This window comes from Zalophus californianus, chromosome 9, assembly GCF_009762305.2.
Source record: "Zalophus californianus isolate mZalCal1 chromosome 9, mZalCal1.pri.v2, whole genome shotgun sequence".
NCBI lineage: Eukaryota > Metazoa > Chordata > Mammalia > Carnivora > Otariidae > Zalophus > Zalophus californianus.
In genome coordinates this window covers 47,546,199-47,560,843 of record NC_045603.1, presented here as the reverse complement: position 1 = coordinate 47,560,843, position 14,645 = coordinate 47,546,199, and the positions used below count along the sequence as shown (strand labels likewise).

Sequence of the window (14,645 nt, the reverse complement as noted above, 5' to 3'; positions counted from 1 at the left end):
ATAAGGTTAATACTATTATTTCCATTTTACAAAAGAGCAAATGGGCCCACAGACAGTAAGAATCTTGCTCAAAATCACGATTACTGAAGAGCATAACAAGAGTCTTAACCACAATTAAACTGTCTTATTGTCATTTTCAAACATTTCAAACTGTGTATTTACAGTTCTGGGTATAAATATGGTATTTCACCCTATTCTGATAGCTCCCCAATTTTAATACCTGTTACCAAGATTTCTTTCTTACCAAGATTTAAAAAAAAATTAAGATTACTCTGCTAAACACTTAATTTTCACCCTACCACTTACTCTAAAAACCTATTTTTAGAATGACTGCCAGAGGGGCCCGCAGCTCGCGCCCGGGGCCGGCTGCCGGGGGGGGGGGGGGGGGGGGGGGGACCCGCGGGCAGGCGCGGCACGCAGTGCTTGCGGCTGCGGAGCGTGCGGCTCGCGGGCAGTCAGGATCACATGAGCAGTGGTGCCGCGGACCGACCGCAGCCGGCGGGTGCGCGCCCCGCAGCCGCAGCGCCGCAGCCCCGCGCCCCTGCCCGGCCCTAACCATGTCTGTCTGTTGTTGCTTCTTCTTCAGGGACTATGGCAGTTCCAAGAGGAAATCAGATTACCCCCCATGATATGGGTTGGCCTCATCCAATCAGTTGAAGACCTTAATAGAACAAATGCTGACCTCCCCTCAGAAGAAGGAATCCTGCTACCAGACTGCCTTTGGACTTGAACTGCAACTCTTTTCCGAGTCTCCAGCCTACCATCCTGTCCTACCCCATCAGATTTGGGCTCACCAAGCCCTCCTAATCATGTGTGCCAATTCCTTAAAATAAATCTCTTTCTCTCTCTAAAAAAAAAAAAAAGAATGACTGCCAGATGGGAACCTGTTTTAAAGGCGACTCTATAAAAAAGAATGGGGAGAAGAGGCACTTTTCAACTTCTCACTTGTCAATTATGACCTCAGAGATCATGCTGTGGTGCCTAGATGCTCAGACCCCTGGACAGTTACCTTCTCCTACTAGGCAACACTCTATTCCATTAGTTCACTCTGTTTCCTTAGCATTCCCGCCTCAAAAATGAAGGATTTCTCACTAGACCGCACTGTAACTTTATGCCAGGTCACGAGACATCCCTTAGAGGATGTACAGGGTGTGACAGCCTCAGATTCTGTTCGTTTCCCCAGTGTGAAAGGTTACTCTGTTTTCCTTCCTTAACTCACTTGTATCTCCATCTCTAGCGAGTGGGCACCATTACTTGTCTGACCCGACTGTCTCATTCACTGGCTGCACCTGTGTCTTATGCACAGTCCTCACCTGGGATCCTGCAGCCTTAGCATCTAAGATATCCTAGTCTGTGCTCACCGGAAAATCCAAAGTTCCTGATGGCAGATTCCATCCCCTGCTCTCTCCCCTTCCACCTTGTCCATCAACCGAGCCCATATGGGTCTGAACACCTCAGTTGTGAGGGGAGCTGCTGGGCTCAGGCAAACCAGGAGGGGTGGTTAAGTGTTTCCAAGCATTTTGAGATATTTAGAGAGACTGTGTCTCCCTAGGGCATAGCAAGGATTTGGGCATGGGGAGGGTCAAGGATGAGATCTTTGGCCTAAACCAACACACAGGTGATCAGCCAAGACACTCTTATTTACACAACCTCCTAGAATTTGGTTTGATTTATACAGAGTATATTCAATACTCTCTAATGGATACAATCTTGTGTTGATCAGTTTCAGAGGCCTCTGAACCCTCTGAAAAGCATCTACGTTCCAAAAGGGCAGGAACTGATACTCCTTTGCACCTACCAGAGGGCCTGGCACATCCACCTCAGTCTATTCTGGCAAAAGTATCATGGTCAATGCAGTAATTTTCATGCTACCCACTGTTGGTCACGGGACCTTTATTCCAATAAAAAAATCTAACGTAAAATCCAATGTAAACAGTTAAAGCTGAGCTGCTCTGCATTAGGAAAGGGCAACCCAAGCTGTCTTCTGTTTCCTTATCCACTGAAGTATCCCAAGCCACCTGGACAGGAGACTCCAGACTCTAGAGACCATTTGAAAATCGAAACAACTGGGGCTCTGAATTCTGACAGACCTGGGTATGAATTCCCAGCCCTGCTGCACACTAGCTCAAGTGTCTTGGGCATGTCATCTTTCTCAAAGCCTCAGTTTCCCATTTGTAAAGCGGAGAGAACACCACTGAACTCCCAGATTGATATCAGGATTTAAAATAATGCAGACAAGTATCCAGCACATAGTAAGTATTCAATAAAGTGTAGAACTTTATTACTAATCCTCAAATACCCTTTATCATTCTTTTAATAAACATATTTTCCCAAGGACAGAGAACAGAATGTCCTATGGAAACATTAATTCCCTTGGGGCTACAAATACAGCAATTTTAGTGAAGAGTTACGGGAGTCAAAATATTTCCCCTATTTAGCACTGTTCTTTGAACAATCTGTTTAAAAAAAAAAAAAAAAAAGCCCCATGACGACAAAATCCTTCTAAAACTTTGTATCTTCCAGTGAGCACAAACGAAGTTACCCTAGATGCTAAGATACAGCAGAAACAATCACTGGCAAATCTTTATCCTTGATCATACATACAAGGGCACCATGGAGCATACATACAGTGCTCCAGCTGCTTCTCACAGCTAACCCCACCAAGCCCCCTAGGCTGTGGTCTGTTTTTTCATTCACTTTACCTGGCATTCCTATCCTCTCACCTGTCTGCCTGATAACATTCAAAGCTTTAAGTATCAGCTTCCCTGATAAGCCTTCCTCCACTTTACCAAGCCTCCTGGAGGTTAGGCCTTTGAATGTCCATAGCCCTGTTAGAGTACTTTTCTCATTCAAGTGACTGGGTGTCAGGCCCCAGCCTGAGCTCCTAAAGAGAAAGGCCCAGGCCTTGTTGTTCTTTGTATCTTTCCACACAGATTCTGGGAGACAACAGGAGCTCCCTAAATATTTGAATAAATATGTAAATGAATTACTAAGAGACAAATTTGAGTTAATGACCCAAATCTACCAGTTACCAAGATAGACGCTTGGGTCATCAATTGCTTCATCTTTGAACTCTATTTATTTGTTCTCAGCTCTAAAATGGGAATGTAAAGAATTCAGAGTATTTACATAGCTTAAATGAGGAAAATTTGTAAAGTGCCTAGCAGAGTGCCTGGTATATAACAGGGGCTCAATAAACAGCACTAGCATTTCTTTCATTTCTCATCCTCACTGCTCTTCCTGAATAGCTTCCCTAGAAAATGAGACCATGATTTGAGTTCCCTCCCAGTGCTGCTACTACCACCTGGAAATATAAATGGTTGTATTTCATAAGAATATTCCAACATTATTTTTAAGTAGAAAGTATCTGTGCACTGTTGGTGGGGATGTAAAATGGTGCAGCCGTTATGGAAAACAGTATGGCGCTTCCTCAAAAAAATTAAAGCTAGGACTACTATGTGATCCAGCAATCCCACTTCTGGATATATAGATCCAAGGGAAATGAAATCACTATGTCTAAGAAGTATCTGCACCCCTAGGTTCATTGCAGCATTATTTACAATAGCCAAGACATGGAAACAACCTAAGTGTCCAGAGATGGATGAATGGATAACCAAAACCACATATATGTGTGCTATAATATATATAATATAGTCTATTATACATAATATATATTAAATTGCCTATTATATGTTTTTATGATATATAATGGAATATTATTCAGCTGCCAGAAAAGGAAATCCTGCCATTTGAGACAACATGGATGAATCTTGAAAGCATTATGCTAAGTAAAATAAGTCAGACATAGAAAGATACATATTCTATAATCTCATTTAGATGTGGAATCTAAAAGAGCCAAAGTCATAGAAACAGAGGAGATTGGTGATTGCAAAGGACCGGGGAGTGTGGGAAATGGGGAAATGTTGATCAAATGGTACAAACTTCCAAGTTCTGAGGATCTAATGTACAGCATGGGATCATAGTTAATACTGTATTATACACGTTTAAAGTTGCTGATAGTGGATAACCCTCAAGTGTATTTACACAATGTTACATGCCAATTATATCTCAATACAGCTGGGAAAAAAGTATTTGTTTCTATATACTCTGGCATTTCTCTTTGGATTCTAGATGTAATATTTATCAGTTTCTCTATAAGTTTAGCATACACAGAATTGCCTCCAAAACCGATTAAAAAAATCCTTCCCTCTCATGTGATCTGTGCTCTGTGAGGGCAAAAAGAAAAGATAGTATGTGTCATACATGGTTGAAATGTTTTTAATAAAATGTATTGTAAAATAATCTTTAAGGTTTAGATGAAGAGTTCAGTCCAATTCCGGATTTAAATCAGAACTTTTCACACTGATAGTTGTTGGGAACTGTTATTTTTACAGATAAAAAACTGTTATTTTTACAGATTTGATATTACATTTTGTTGGTGTTCTGATTTACTCAGTCTGGTGGGTTTGTATTTTCTCACCACACCGCCCCCCCTGACACGAAATGGCTGTTCCACTTCATATCTTAAAGGGTATCTTTACTCTAATGCAAAATGAAATGTAAAGTTATCAGAAATTTTCCAATCAAGAAAACAAATTTGTCACTTTCCTAGGCATGAATCCTAGGATGATTATGGCTCCTCCTGGATGAAGCCAAAATCTTCAACACAGTGTACAACGCCCTCCATGATGTTCCCACCTTGCCTCAGCTCTCCTCTTCAGCCACACTGCACATCGCGTGTTCCTTAAGGTCAATATGCTCCTTCACCACCAGGCCTTTGAATGTGCTATTTACTGCCTCGCCGTCCTCCTTCCACCTGGACACCTGCAGGTCTCGGATGCAGTGCCGTGGCTCCCACAGGGCCGCTCACACCTGTATCTCGTGGGGGGTCTCTTCCCTCCTACTCACTTCTCAGGCTGTCAACCCCATCAGGGCAGGGACCAAGTCTAACTTCTTTACCTCTATATTCCTATGCTAGCACACACCACAAACTATATTAGGCATGTAATAAATGTCCTCGGAATAAAGAGGTCTAGAGAAAAACAATTTAACTCCACTTTCCGGCTCTCAGTTTTCAGTTACAGCAGCATTCAACATGGTTGGTTAACCAAGACCTCAGCAAGGAAAGAGTTAAAACAGCCTGTCTCTTTTACTCACCCCTTGCTTATCTCTTGGAGCACCTGCAGTGGCAGTAATGACCCCTAGCCAAACTCTGAGCACTATACTCCTGAAATGTTCACTAATTAATGTTGTTATTTTGTACCCTCAAGTCAGTAGTTGGTCAGGACGAACCAAGCCAAAAGCATTGTTTAAAGTAAACAAGAAGATTCATGATGTGCACCTGGTATCTTGCAGGAGCCTGCGCTCTGGATGGGTGCACAGTTATGTGATCAGCTCCCTTGAAGGACTCTGGACTGCCAAGACTTGAGTGGGCTTCCCTGGGTGGAGGTACAGTTCACAGCTGGAGAGAAACACATAGCTGTGGGATCCTCACACGAGGAGAGCAAAGAAGCTGATGCTGACCTTTCGGGTCTTTGCCTATGTAGATCATTATCCTGCTGTTCCTGCACCATATCCTTTGTTTAATAAACCTTAGCTCTGGGGCACCTGGGTGGCCCAATTGGTCAAGTGTCTGCCTTCAGCTCAGGTCATGGTCCCGGGGTCCTGGGATCGAGCCCTGCGTTTGGCTCCCTGCTCCGTGGGGAGTCTGCTTCTCCCTCTCCCCCTGCTCATGCTCACTTGCTCGCTCTCAAATAAATAAATTAAACCTTTAAAAACAACAACAAAAAACTTAGCTCTGAATAGGACTTGTATTACATTGTGTAAGCTTAAAGTACAGAACATGATGATTTGATACGCATATATTGTAAAATGATGGCCATAGTAAGATTAGTTAACACATCTTTCACCTCACATTACTACTATTTTGTGCAGGTAGTGAGAACGTTTAAGATCCACTATCAGTGTATTTGTCTACTTCTCTAGCCAACCTCTCCCCCAAACTCCATACCCATACCCAACTACTGGACATCCCCATTGGATGTCTACTAAGGACTTCAAACTTATAAAAAGTTGTCTAAATCAGAGCTCTTGCTTTCAACCCAAACTTGCTGTGTTCTAGTTGTCCCCATCTTGGTCAATACTACCTCCCCCACTCAGCTGGCCAAGCATAAAAGCTAAAGGTCATTCCAGGGTTTTTTCTCCTGATATTCCCCTTCCCCTTTTAATCTATTAGCAAGTATTGTTGGTTTTGTTTCTGAAACAAATCTTTAATCCTTGCACTTCCTTCCATTTCTAATACAGCATCTTAATCAAAATCACCACCATCACCATTTGCCTGGATTATTATAATTGGATTATTCTCTCTGCTTCTATACTTGCCCCTTTCTAATTCTCTATTCAGCAGGCAAAGTTATTTTTTTAAACCTACCTCAGTTTATATTACTGTCCTTAAAACCCTTAAAGCTGTCCTTAAAATAACGGTTCCCTATTACCCTCAGAACAGAATCGAACTTTCCATGCTTGAATTGGCTTGCAAAGCACTCTATGATCTGTCCCCTACACACCTCTCCAACTTCATCCAGTAGGATTCTGCCTTTGCTCACTATCCTCCAGCTCCCCTGGTTTTGCTTCTATTCTTAGAATATAGCAATAACCTGTCCACCTCAAGGCCTTTGCAACTGTTGCCCACTTCTGCACTTGGAACCAGTGTGTGCTATAGATCCCATAAACACATTTTGTGCACTTAGAAGTACACGTTCTTAAAACGTGTTTTTTTTTTTTTTAAGATTTTATTTATTTATTCATGAGAGAGAGAAAGAGGCAGAGGGAGAAGCAGTCTTCCCACGGAGCAGGGAGCCCGATGCGGGACTCGATCCCAGGACCCTGGGATCATGACCTGAGCCAAAGGCAGACGCTTAACCATCTGAGCCATCCAGGCACCCTTAAAACGTGTTCTTAAAAGATGATCAAGCTCAATTAAACTGTTTATTAAAGCCAAAATGTGATATATCCCAATTTGTCTTTCTGTTTCTTTAAAAATAGAAAGGAACTTACCAGTAACAAATGATAAACCAGTTAGGCTTATCTCCAGGATGCTAAAAGATTATTCAACTGAGTTCCTAAGAGTAATAGAAAGAAAATGTTCTCCAATTGAGTGGCCTTTCTCTGATATTTAACTCCATACACATCTAGTATTAAGATGTACATAAATCTTCTAATTAAAAAGTAATGGGGAGGGGGGACTGGCTGGCTCAGTCATTAAGCATCTGCCTTCAGCTCAGGTCATGATCCCAGGGTCCTGGGATCAAGCCCCACATCATTGGGCTCCCTGCTCGGTGGGAAGCCTGCTTCTCCCTCTCCCACTCCCCCTGCTTGTGTTCCCTCTCTCCCTGTGTCTCTGTCAAATAAATAAATAAAATCTAAAAAAAAAAAAAAAAAAAACTGCGGGGGGGAAAGTAATGGGGAAACTGCTGAATTGCTGCATGTTAAAATGATCTGTGCAGGGGCGCCTGGGTGGCTCAGTCAGTTAAGCAGCTGCCTTCAGCTCAGGTTATGATCTGAGTCCTAGGATGAAGCCCCCAGTAGGACTTTGTGCTCAGCAAAGGGTCTGCTTTTCTCTCTCTCTCTCTCTCCCTCTGCCCCTCCCCACAGCTTGTTCCCTCTCTCTCTCAAATAAAATCTTTAAAAAAAATGGTCTGTGCGCTCTACACATCCCCAGGTGCCTATACTCACAAGAGTGACTACCACCCCCTGCCTTTAAGAGAATTTTAATGGGGGGATGCCTGGGTGGCTCAGTTGTTAAGCATCTGCCTTCGGCTCAGGTCATGATCCTGGAGTCCTGGAATCAAGCCCCGCATCGGGCTCCCTGCTCGGCGGGAAGCCTGCTTCTCCCTCTCCCACTCCCCCTGCTTGTGTTCCTGCTCTCGCTATCTCTCTCTGTCAAATAAATAAAATATTAAAAAAAAAGAGAATTTTAATGGGTGGGCCTGAGTTACCAACAATGGGCAAGGGAATGAATATTTAGTAGGATCTAAAAATTAAAGTTAAGGTTCTTCAACAGTCTATCTGTGAATTTCCAAAACCTGTGCCTTTCTGAACCACTCAAAGCAAGTAAACGTGTCAGATACCTTCATCTTAAATCTGTACAACATTCCTGAGTGTGGATGGAAAAAAGCCACTGAATTAAGGGGTTTCCATTTTCTGCTGAACTGTGTGGGGTGGAGGGCAGGTTTCATCAAAGGATTCTTCTCTTTTTAAATTCTCTAAATAGACACTTAAATTATCTTGGCACTGTTCAAATAAAACAAGGCATATTTACTCAACTCTACTTCCTGGAGGAGCATGCGTATCTCCTATTTTACTCGCTCTTAATACATGTTTGGTTAGTGGTTGGAGGACCCAAGGGATAGGGCACAGAATCACTCCGGGCTTGGAGTAGTTCACTTATGCCCTTCATTGCCCGAAAGACACTCAGGTCCCCGTTGCCACCTCCTACGCTCCGGTGACTTAACTCAAGCTGTGGCATCCACCTCTCCAATCTATAGTATTTGCCATAAAATAGCAATTCAACAGTTTCCCCATTACTTTTTAATTAGATTTATTTACACCTTAATAATACTAGATGCACATGGAGCTAAATTTCAGATAAAAGCTCGTCAGTTGGGGACGCATTTTATTCTATTACTCTTAGAAACTCAGTTGAATACCATAAAAATACCACAAAAACACTTGAGAGACTGAAGTACTTACCACATACAATTTATGTAGCAATATAAAGTTATATACCAAAGTTCTATATGGTAAATGTAACTATATAAAAGCATATATAAAAATATATATCCTATATACTTAACACAGTATAACAACCTGACTATATACTATATTGTGTAAAAGTAGATTTACATTCATGTTTCACTTACTATGCATGGAAAAACTCTTCAGCTCTGACCCTGAGAGTGCTTGGCCTTTAATAAGCACAGATCTGGGCCTATATAGGAAGATGAACACAGCCTAATCCCTGCCCCCCAGGTGCAAATTAGCTAGAACCAGAGTTGCCAGGAAGAGGGGTGCAGGCAGATGCTAACTCTGCCCAGGGGACTGGTGAAAGGCTTCCAGGAGTTGTTAACATTTTGAACTAAGCCGTGAAGAACTGAATGAGTGATCACAGGGTCTGTAACATCCATTCCCACTCTAAAAATGGGACATTGTACTAAATTTTGTCTGATTGTATTCATAATATACCTGTGTACTTTGTCAGAAAGGTATCTGAGGCATGTATTTGGATAATTGTTCATGTGACTTCAATTTTGCTCAAGTACGGTTCTAGTTTTCTCAGAATATTTCTATCAGAGAAATTAGAAAACCGGGAAAGGAACTAATGGAAAGCTCTTTACTTAAACAGAAGGGGGATTTCACTGGTTTCTTCTACTAAACTCTGTGCAAGGGTAAACCCTCCCAATACCTAAGCACGATTGTTAATGCCTTTATACCCCACAAGAAGGTTGTTATCTTCAGCTCCGGGTAAGTTCATGATAAGTCTGTGGAGCCAGTTTGAAGGCAATTTGTTTGAAGTTGGCAGCCTTTTTTTGCTGCAGTGGAGACTAAGCCCTCCAGCTGAGCTTGCTGAAGCTACTTTGCCAAGGGTCACAGACCAGAAAATTTGTACTTTAAAACATCTAACATGCAGCAATCCTTACAACACCGAGATGAGAAAGTCTTAATGTGCAACTCATGTCTGTTTCCTTTTAACCAAACTCAAATGAGGATTTACGAACTTCTCAGCAAACTACTATACTGTATTACATTGGATCACTAAGGAGCTCGGAAGAACACCAACTGCTTTAAATCACTAGATAGGAAGACCTACTTTAATCTCCTAAACCAGATGCAAACTGGTGTTTGAAATAATCTTTACTTTTTATTTTATTTTTTTTACTTTAGGATTCCTTTTATCTTACTAGGTACTCTTAACGAAAGGGACATTCTAGAAACACAAAGTGAAAGAAGGAAACAGGACTAAAGGCAGTTTTTGTGGCTCAACTCCAGCTACGACTGTCACCCTAGTGTCACCTCCAGACACGCCTGTTCACTGATTAAGAACAGAGACCAAACACCTTTTGGATGCTGGCTACATAAAGTTGAATCTAGGTCTGTGATTTTACTTCAACAGTTCCTAGCCCTATCAGTTTATGCCTCTTTTTTCACATCCAATATTTTGCAACTCTTCCTTTACCATGCTGGCATAACATGCCCAGAAAACACGTTTATGTAATTCCAAAAAGATCAGTATAACATTCAAATTATATAGAAGAGAAATAAAAGAGAAACTTATAATAAAACCTGGTATCAGCAGGTAAACCTCTGGACACGAGCCACGAGAAGACACGAGAAAGTCAGATGCTTATACCTATACTTGAGAGTCACAGTGAATGCGTCTGCTACAAAGGCAGACAGATTCAACTGTGTGGTCACCAGTGTCAGGATCTTATGAATGGGAAATCCCTCCCAATCAAGTTCAGAGCTACGGAAAATAGAATTTCCCCTCAGTTTACATACAGTTACATTCCTGGAAAGTTCAGTATATATTAAAACTGTGGGAAAAGTATTTTTATTTGTACATAAAAGAGTTTGGTTTTAGGTTCAGATAACTGTAAACTGGTCTTTCACCTAGAAGGCATTAGAAAGTGTGGGTGACAATTTTTTTACTCTGCATAACTATTCGTGCATTGCTGACAAGATCAGAAGAATGCATCAGGAGGGTTCCCCCTGCCAAGACTTAGAAGTTATTGGCCTAAACCACTCCCTCACATTTCCAAAATTCCCCCTAGGGGGCGGTACTGCTCAATGAGAACTACTGTTCTCTAAAGAGATGGCACTTTGGTGGGTGGATGTCCCATTAAGGGTGCAAACCAGAATCTCAGACATCTCCTTTTGCCTCATACTCAAAGAGTTTTGGCATATAGAAAAAATTTATCTTTAAAACAAAAGATGGAATCCAAATTGCTTTAGATGAAACTGAATACCTAAAACGGATCCAGGAATTCCACAGATCACTTAGCACATAAAAAAAAATATATATATATATTATGATTTTTCTTGGATGATAGAGGAAGCTTGTCAACTTTTCCAGAATCGGGTCAGAGGGAAGATGGCAGGGGCAGGAGATACAGGGTGGAGGTGGTAAGGAACAAGGACAGAGAGAAAAATAACTGGAGAAACTTCACAGTAAAGAAGGTTCAAAATTTGGCACAAGACAGGCACTGGTTTCATTTACTAATAATTTGGCTCCTCTGTCATTTATTATGTATAATTCACTTAATCTCAATTCTTCGTATGTAAATTGGAGGATAATAATGGTATTTCATACCATTGTTAGAATGATCAGGTGAAACATAATATGTAAAGTACCAGGCAAATAGTAAAAGTCACTTGATATTGGCTGTCATTTTTTTTTTTTTTAAGTTTCAAATGCCACTTGTCCCTAGATTATTGCCATTTAGATAGATTTGAGATTTGGAATAAAAATGGTTACTAGATAGAAGAAGCAGAGTAAAATCCTATGTTACCTTTTCGATATTGTCTCAATTTCCTCTTTTTTGTTTTTTAAAGATTTGACAGAGATAGCGAGAGCAGGAACACAAGCAGGGGGAGTGGGAGAGGGAGAAGCAGGCTTCCCCCCAAGGAGGGAGCCCGATGCGGGGCTTGATCCCAGGACCCTGGGATCATGACTGAAGGCAGACGCTTAATGACTGAGCCACCCAGGCACCCCTCAATTTCCTTTAAAATATCATACTATAAATGTAGGGGAAATCTAAAGCTTTTCTTTATTTTAAAAAAAGGCAGTATCTTTAAGAATCCCTGAATGGTGATAAACAAGGCTGATCTGTAAGATGTTTCAGAAAAGGACTCTGCATTTCAAACCTTTCAAGAAGCAGAAAGGCTTGCCAAACCATTATAACTTTAAATCACAAACGTGGATTACAGCTGAAATTCCTAGATTGTAATGATTTTCTTGATATTTGGTCCTCGATATCATATTTACATCATAATGAGCATTTTAGGGGCGCTTGGGTGGCTCAGTTGGTTAAACACTTGATTTCAGCTCAGGTCATGATCTCAGAGTCATGGGATTGAGCCCATGTTGGGCTCTGTGCTGGGCCCGGAGCCTGCTTAAGATTTTCTCTCTTCCTCTGCCCCCACCCTCGTGTGCACATGCTTTCTCTCCAAAAAAAAAAAAAAAAAAAAAAAAAGAGCATTTAATACAGGATCCTACAGGATCCCAAGCAAACTAGCTTTATGATCACACTTGAGAAATGCTACACTTGATCTTAGCCAAAAGGCGGAGAAGCAATCACACTTGAGAAATGAACAGAGTGTGACAGAAAACCAAATGTGGCAAAGTTTTATACACAATGTTCTTTTCTGAGGGCAAATCACCAGCTAAAATCTACCCCATCAAGGGCAGCAGACAATGAGAGATCTGGGCATGAGAACACAGTACACGCCTCTTTGGGGCAGGGGTCTAAACCAATTCTAGGGAGATTACTGAGCATCTGAAATGGTATTGCTCCCAGCAGAGTAATTCCATTAATATCCATCCAATGAATATGTGAAGGTGAGTGTTGTTGAGGAAAAAACATGAGAAATAAATTCTCCCTTATACATTAAACAATGAAAAACAGACGCTTCAATAGTCTTTATTATTATGCTATTATTTTAAGAACACAATGTAAGATCTACCATCTAGGCAAATTTTTAAGCATACAATACAGTATTGTTTAACTGTAGGCACTATGCAGTAAAAAGCAGATCTCTACAACAGATTCATCTTGTATGACCAAAACTTTGTACTCTTCGACAAATCTACAATAATCTTCCAAACCACTAATGCCAATACTGATTTATGACTAACAGAAGATTTAGAAGTTGTTTTTTTCTTAGCATACATTTCTCGTGAGATTATAAAAATCAATACAATCTTTTTGGGAAAGCAATTTGGTTACATGTATCAAATACATAAAACTGCTTAAGACTTGGTAATTTCCTTTTTGGAAACTTCTCCCTAACAGCAGCTACAATATCCCTAGCAGCAGCTTTTATGTAGTACTTTCTATGTGCCAGGAATTATCCAACAACTCCAGGTCACAATGCTACAGAGTAGAGGATCTAGAATTTGCACTTGGGCACTGTGGTTCCAAAGTCTGTGTTTTTTTGCCGTCTTAGCTTTGAAGAGGTCTACTATGGCACTATTTGTAACAGGAAAAGTTGAGAAAAAAACTAAATGTCCATCAGTGGGGTAGAAGTTAAATAAACACTAGGATATCCATTGATAGGACAGAAAGCAGGGCATTAAAATCAACTTTTAGAAATAACATGTTTGCGTGCACTAGCAAGATAATTAGCTTAGGGTGAGGGAGAAAGGCACAGAACAGTACACATAGTGATTTTAGTCTACTAAATGTTTTCTTTGTATGGCGAGATTTTAATTTTCTTCTTGGTGCTTTGCTGTACCTTCCAAATTTTCTAAATGAACTTAACTTCCTTTTGTACTAAAAAAAAAAGTTACTAACAAATTTCTCTCTAAGTCAGCATGGCTCAATCAACATATAATACGAGTCATATAATTTAAAATATTCTAGTAACCATAACCACATTAACAGAAGTAAAAAGCAGGTGAAATTTTAAAAATATTTTTAACCTATAGTTCTAAATTATTTCAACAGGTGATCAACATAAAAACATTATTTTACTTTTTTTTGTATTAAGTCTACAAAATCACTTTTAGCACATCTCAATTCTGTCTAGTCACATTCCAACTGCTCAATAGCCAGGTGACTAATGATTACTGTAATGAACAACACAGCCATAGATCCTTTGGCAGAAGCTGCACTTTCAAATCACATGTGCCCAAATCATGACTCTAGAAAACCCAATCTCCACATATCTACCTCTGTGTCAAACTGCCTTTTTAAGGGGCAAAGAGATGGGCTTGGGAGATACATGGATCTGCATTTGAATCCTCTAACACTTACTGGTTGTGATCTTCAGCAGTTAATTAACTTCCCCTGTGCTGCACTGACCTGTTTTGTAAACAAGGATAACAATACCTACTCAGAGTCACTGAGATTGAAATGATGTATTAAAACATATAATACGGAAGCACTTGATAACAGATTTTTATTATCTACTCCTTGCCCTTTGCAACCTTCTTTATTCAGATAAAGTAAAGGTTAGACTAAGCAGAAGGGAAGATTCTTAAAATGGAGATGGTAGAAAAATCTCATTTTAAATGGTCCTAAAACTAGAAAAAGGAATACTCATTCACTGTTGGGAAGGCAGAATGGTGCAGTCACTCTGGAAAACAGTATGGAGGGTGCACAAAAAAGTTAAAAATAGAACTACCTTACCATCCAGTAATTGCCCATTGGGTATTTACCCAAAGAATACAAAAACCCAATTCAAAGGTATACATGTACCCCTATGTTTATAGCAGCATGATTCACAATAGCCAAGATACGGAAGCAGCCTAGTGTCCACTGATTGATGACCGGATAAAGTTGTGAAAACACACATACACCCACCCACCCACCCCAGAATATCATTCAGCCATAAAAAAATAACGAAATTGTGCCACTTACAAGGAC

General features: G+C 40.6%; 1 protein-coding gene and 1 pseudogene across 2 annotated transcripts in view; both read right to left on the bottom strand.

Annotated features, from left to right (window-relative positions):
- The window catches only part of CPM (carboxypeptidase M), a 68,199-nt gene that overhangs the window by 50,002 nt on the left and 3,552 nt on the right, over nt 1–14,645 (bottom strand). The gene's annotated exons all lie outside the window — the stretch shown is intronic.
- Nucleotides 12,143–12,353, bottom strand: LOC113923305 (annotated as a pseudogene).